We start from the raw sequence: 7290 nt of genomic DNA, 5'->3' as shown, positions 1-7290 counted from the left end.
AATGATACACACACACACATACACACGCACGCACGCACATACACATACCTATATACATACATGCATACATACACATATACAAATACATATGCATATGTATTTGTATATTTATATATACAAATACATATATATATATAATATTAGGGAGTAATATATATATAAATATATATATATAATAATATTAGGGAGTAAATCCAAACTTACAGGGAAAAATTAGAATTAGGATTAAATCTAATTTTACAGTATAAATATATATATTAAATTAGAGATAAAACCACAATTAGGCAAATCAAACAGTGAAAAACATAAACCAAAACATAGAAATAAAATTAATTAATATAATTCACAAAATATATAAAATATAAAATTCAAAATTTAAATTATTTAAATTTAAAGTTAAAAATGTACGCCACGTATCCCGAATAACTGTACGCCACGTATCCCGACTTTTGTTAACAGTAAGTTTATATATATTCCATAAATGAAAAATGCATTAAATGCTACAAAATGTACACGTAGGACAGACACACCCACTTCCCTCGTAAAGTCAAGACGTGCTTTTACCTCGTCTTTCTAGCATTCATAATAAGCCATCGTCTTGGCTTAACAGCCCTCACCTCAGTGGAATCAGTCGATCTCCATATACAAACTATTTTCCTCCTGAAACTTATAAAAATGTACACATATTAGGCGCACCTTTCTATAAGCCGCACACTAAATTTTCCAGGTAAAAAAATAGCAGCTTATACACCGGAAAATACGGTAATTGTAGTGGCAGTGACAAGTTCGCTCGCTACCAACCGGTAGTTGATTGTGGAGAAGTGTCTGTCTGCCACTAGAAAGGAAAAGAGTAAGGAATGCACGGTGCTGACTAGAAAGGAAGAAAGGGTAACATACGAATAGAACAGAATGGTGGAATTTAGTAGCGATGACCCGGAAGTTGTTCCTCTTTGATTAGTATTGCAAACAGCAGTAGCTTTCTTCAACCGAATACACGTCGTTGATGGGTTAAAATTACTCAAATACGACAACTTTAACACGAAATAACTTCTAAAATACGAAATTTTGTCAAAAATGTTCAGAGTAAACCATGTTCTGTGTGAAAAATTACACCAGTATATGAAGTTTCAAACTGTTTAGTTAAAAAAATTAATAAAAAATCCGTGAGCCAAACTGAACAGATCCAGATTAGTGACTAATCGGTAATAAGAAGTGAAATATAATCAGGGTATAATCTTTATTGCAAAAATGACATTTCCCGTGTACAGTAACAAATACACGCATATATCTTCAATAATTTGACATGTTTACACAGGTACGTATGCATGTATGCATTTATGTATGTACCCATGTACGTATGCTTGCTTGCATGTTCTTGATTTTATTTTACAAATATCTCACCCAGTCCCACAACGTGCCACTTTGGTCAAGTGGCTTCTACTATAGTCTCGGGCTGACCAAAACCTTGTGAGTGGATTTGGTAGATGAAAGCTGAAAGAAGACCTTCGTATATGTTAGGGACGGGCCGCCTAGGTAGGCAAGGTAGATAGTGTCTACCTTGAATAAAATAGATCGATAGCAACAGTTTCCTCTCATGGCAAAATATGCACCTAATTCAATAAAGTTATGAGTGTTAGTTTGATTATTACTATGCATAAAATGCATAGATTTTAAGCTATGCATTGTGCTGCTGCAGTACACGTGCTGCATACATTTCTAAAACATCGTTTTCTTTATGTGCTCTAAAGGCAGAAGTAAATCTGCCTTCTACTCAGTCGCGCGCCTGTGTTTCGCTTTTTCTTTGCTTTGTTACATAAAGGTAACCAACTGCCTACCCTGACAAAATTATCGACGGCACGTGCCTGATATATATATGATACTTTGCATTGCATGTACCACGTCCTCGCGTTGTTGTATTATTTTCTTCTTATGTTTTTCTTCGTTTTCTTTTTTTTGGGGGGATTAACTATATATATATATATATATATATATATAATATATATATATATAATATAATCGATCCAGTGCGTAACTGTACTTATTTAATCGACCCCGAAAGAATGAAAGGCAAAGTCGATTCCGGCGGAATTTGAACTCAGAACGTAGCGGCAGACAAAATATCTATTTCTTTATTACCCACAAGGGGCTAAACATAGAAAGGACAAACAAGGACAGACATAGCAATTAAGTCGATTACATCGACTCCAGTGCGTAACTGGTACTTAATTTATCGACCCCGAAAGGATGAAAGGCAAAGTGGACCTCGGCGGAATTTGAACTCGGAACGTAACGACAGACGAAATACGGCTACGCATTTCGCCCGGCGTGCTAACGTTTCTGCCAGCTCGCCGCATTAGACAGATATATATATAATATATATATATATATATATATATATATATATATATATATATATATATATATTATATATATATATATATATATATATATAATATATATTATATATATATATATATATATATATATATATATATAATATATATATATATATATATATATATATATATATATATATATATATAATATTATATATATATATATAATATATATATATATATATATATATTATATATACTCAATACGGCACAATTATTTCACCTCAATTGGCCCCGCTCTCTTTAACATTACACCACCAAAACATTAAAACAGAAACTGACCCTATAGGGTTCAAGAAGTCTTTGGACAGATTCCTTCAAGAAATCCCGGATAAACCCCCTACACCTGGATATGTCTCTGTAAACAATACTCTCTACTTGAGTGGGCCATAGTGCCCAAATTCTGACTTGAAAGACTTCACCAGGTGGTGCTATTAAGTTAGACATGGCCTGGGCCAATAATGGCCGAAACCTATCAAAGTATCAAAGTATCAATAATATATATTATATAATATATATATATATATATATATATATATTATATATATAATATATATATATATTATATATATATATACAATATAGCCGATTAAATTATTAGACGGTTTTAAGCAGATCCATTTTAATAATTGAAAATCCTTCAATTGAAATTTTGGCTATTCCATGATCTCTCTCTCTTCCTCTATTTCTCCCGCTCTCTCTCTCTCTCTCTCTCTATCTATCTATCTACCTTTACACACATGATCGATAACGTTGATGCCGATTGCTATTTAGACTTCTTTTATCATCTTTGGAAGGCTAAAAGCCAAACAATTTAAGTACGGAAGATAAAGTACTGACATACCTTTAAAGTGTTTTGTCTAACACTCTACTGTTTGAACCATCCCTAAGTAATTGCAAATATACTTGTGGACCCCACCATAAAAAAAAAAAACAAAAACAAAAAAAGCTACCAAATAATATAACCTCATAATCTCACATAGCGCATGGTTATTGATGATAGTGTAGAATTGTGATTGTGACAATTCTTACCGTTAGTAGAAAAGAAAGAAAAAGGTGTTGTTCTTTGTATGCTGGGGGCGGGGTTGCAGGTGAGAGTTTATAAAAACAACTATAACAACGATGTGTATTTGTCTGTTTCTGTTTTGCTTAATCCGGATATTGATGAATTGTGTTCACACTTTCTGCAATGTGTCTGAACATGTTTATCTGCAGAACAAAGCGAAGTGTTTACATCACACTAAAGCTAAATAATTCAGTTATTTAGGTCAACGTTCAGAATAAAAGCTTGCAAACTTTATTATAGAAACTGTATGGCAGGCAGAATGGAATAAAATTCCACTTCTGAGGGACAGAGTCCGCCCTGCAGTTTAGGGCTCCGGTTGAAGTAGTTTCATGTGTCTTATGATACTAACTTTCGGAATCTTTACTTGATTACTCGACTCATTAAAAATAACTGCCAAATATACCCTTAAATGTGCTATAGCTTTGTTAAGCTATACACAAATAAACTCATGGAGACGAGAATGTGTTAGTGAAAGATTTATTCCTTTAAGTACATAAGGGCGACAGCTACCAGTTACTTCTTTCTCTTCGAAGCCCGCTCAACCAGAGGTCTACCTCGCTACAAGCCAGCTCCCTTGCTAGCCTGCTGAGAAGTTCCTATCTACGGTTCGTCTGTCGTAAATCCTGCCCTACATAGCTCCTCCACAGAATTGTTAACTGTCACTGGAACTGGGAAGGCGTTTTAATTGTCCTGCTCGTGCGCGTGGTTACTCGGCTCTTTGGTGACTGTTCCTTGCCGAGGGTTGGTGTGGTGTACCTGGGAAGGCCCCTGCTTGGCGGTTAAGCTTCCTGGACGGGGCTGTCAGTATCGAGGTCGGCCAGTTTCAACCTATCGATGAAAGCTGTGTCTTGCCGTCTGCCAATTAGGAGTTGAAATGATTTGACCTCCGGACATATAACTTCATATGGACCATCGAAGAGTGACTGGAGGGATTTTCGTCGTGTGTCACATCGAACGAACACAAAGTTTGCCGTGCGGAGATCGTTCGGTACGGATGATCTGGGTGTAGCGTCTGTTGACATGGGAATAGGGTGCAACTAGCCCACGCTTTCTCTCAGTTGAGCGGGGTACCTTTTGACATCTGGGTCTGACTTCGTATTCGGAAGGAACTCACCTGGCACTCAAAGAGGGGCAGCATACACCATTTCCGCGGAGGAAGTGTTGAGATTTTCATTTGGAATTCTGTATGTGCGAAACGGGGTAGCAGCCAAGTGTCGTATCTGCGTTGAAACGGTGCAAATCTCCGCAGAGTCGATAACCTCCGTTGGGTTTAGGGGTCACATGCAGAGGTGACGACAAGGGACTACTTGAATGGCGAACTATGCTCAACGCTTCCATATTATTAAACTCGGTCTTTGCTATTGCAAGTTTGTCTGGTGATAGACGACGTGCGCGGCTGTGCACTAGGGGGTCGGTGGGAGATATGGTGTGTCATTCCGTGGCGGGCTGTAGGTTTGGAGAATGTCGAGGTAGTGAGATTGGGACGACTCGCAAGGACATTCGAGAATTCGTTCTCGATCTGAGAGACGGTTGCTATGCGGGGTGCGGCATGTGCAGAGACACGAAAGCGTATGTGTTGCTGTTGATGAGTCGTATACCCTACAAATCAACCAGTAACAAGTGTGCTCGATGAAAGTCTGCTCCGAGAATCGGCTGATGAACATCAGCGATAGTGAATGCCCATGTGTATTTTTGTGAGTTGATGTTGAGAGAAAGGATGCGGCGACCGTACGCCTCGATTATGGACCCGTTGGCAGCTGTTAAAGGTCTCTTTTATCGAACCGTCAAGTTACGGACGTAAACAAACCAATACCAGTTGTCATGTGGGGGTGAAGTGACAAACACACAACACATGCACGCGCTCATATATATAGGTAGCCTGTTGTGTGTGTGTGTGTGAGTGTATGAGCGCGTGTGTATGTTCATATACACACACGCACACAAACACACACAGTTTCCGTCTACTAATACACTGAAGGCATTAGTCGGCCTGAGGCTATAGTAGAAGACATTTGCCAAAGGTCCCACGCAGTGGAACTGAATCCGAAACTACGCGCTTACAAAGCGAGGGTTCCTTAATCACACACCAATACCGTTACTGTAATTATTGCTATTTTAGTAAGGGTTCTGTTCAGTCGGGGCTGATCATCATCATCATCATCATCATCATCATCATCGTTTAACGTCCGCTTTCCATGCTAGCATGGGTTGGACGGTTCAACTGGGGTCTGGGAAGCCCGAAGGTTGCACCAGGCCCAGTCAGATCTGGCAGTGTTTCTACAGCTGGATGCCCTTCCTAACGCCAACCACTCCGTGAGTGTAGTGGGTGCTTTTTATGTGCCACCGACACAGGTACCAGACGAGGCTGGCGAACGGCTGATCTGGGTTTTAAACAACAACAACAAGAATAAAACCATGGACGCTTTCTCGCTTTATCTCCCAGTAATCCGTCCATAAAATGCAGACTTCTGACGAGTGAAACCCGCCATGACATTTTAATCGCTCTAAGCCACTTTAAATAACTATATGCACCTTCTCATTAATTTACGCTTAGTTATACAGCTTTATATTCTGAGTTCAAATCTCACTGAAGTGAACTTCGCCTTTTATCTTCGAAGGCTCAACGAAATACAGATTAAGTACAGCTGTCGATTTCATTGACTAACTCTGCTCCAAGTTTGTAGCCTTGTTTTTATATTAGAAACGGTTATTTTATTATTATTATTATTATTATTATTATTATTATTATTATTATTATTATTATTATCATTATTATTATTGAGTGAGAGAGCACTTCATGCCATCAAAGTGACACTGGGGTAAAATATACGAAGCCCAATATACCCATCATGACTACCCGTCTGATAAGGGTACACCAGGCACATACATCACAACCATATGTGCGCGACATGGTGATCTCATATCAAGATAAACAGCGCACGACCTTGCAGGTGGGGCCCAGTTAGAATTTTCTTCAGGTTGAGTAGCCCATCCCGCTCAAAAGGTCCTTGAATAAGGGTTATTTAAGGATGTTGAACGAACCACTCGTGTTTCCAAAGGTGAATTATTCAGACTCCAAAGGATCCCTCTCAACACATGGCTATGATGCTCCCCCACTACTTCTGCTCATGATCAGAGATGCACATATCGTCAGCCACTAAGGACATGCTCAACTGGTTAAGGTCAAACAACTGACAAGCAAATCTGTGGTATTGACAGAATATTTGCTGTAGCCCATCTTTTATACCAAGACAAAACAATGTACATGATAACACTTCCAATCAGTTAAGATCAGAAGCCATGAGAGCCACTGCCTGGTACTGCATCAGGGCAATTATTATTATTATTATTATTATTATTATTATTATTATTATTATTATTATTATTATTATTATTATTACCTGCTTTCACTGCACTACCGAACGCAGCTCTCTGTGCTTTGGGTATGTGCTGTGGTTTGTTGTGTTGCTCTTATTTTCACCGTACTGAAAGTGTTTTACGTAGGCTGTGTGCGGTGACTAGTCGTGCTATTTTCTGTATGTTATATATCTTGTTAGTCCTGGTGTTTTTGTTATGTATTTGTCTGAATATTATTTTATCACATTTGTGAGGGCGCGTGGCTTAGTGGTTAGGGTATTCGGCTCATGATCGTAAGGTTGTGAGTTCGATTCCCGGCGACGCGTTGTGTCCTTGAGCAAGACACTTTATTTCACGTTGCTCCAGTCCACTCAGCTGGCAAAAATGAGTTGTACTTGTATTTAAAGGGTCAGCCTTGTCACTCTCTGTGTCATGTGATTATCCCGAGAACTACGGTAAGGGTACACGTGT

The sequence above is a fragment of the Octopus sinensis genome, linkage group LG9 (assembly GCF_006345805.1).
Source record: "Octopus sinensis linkage group LG9, ASM634580v1, whole genome shotgun sequence".
Classification (NCBI taxonomy): domain Eukaryota; kingdom Metazoa; phylum Mollusca; class Cephalopoda; order Octopoda; family Octopodidae; genus Octopus; species Octopus sinensis.
Note: the sequence above shows the minus strand (reverse complement) of the source record.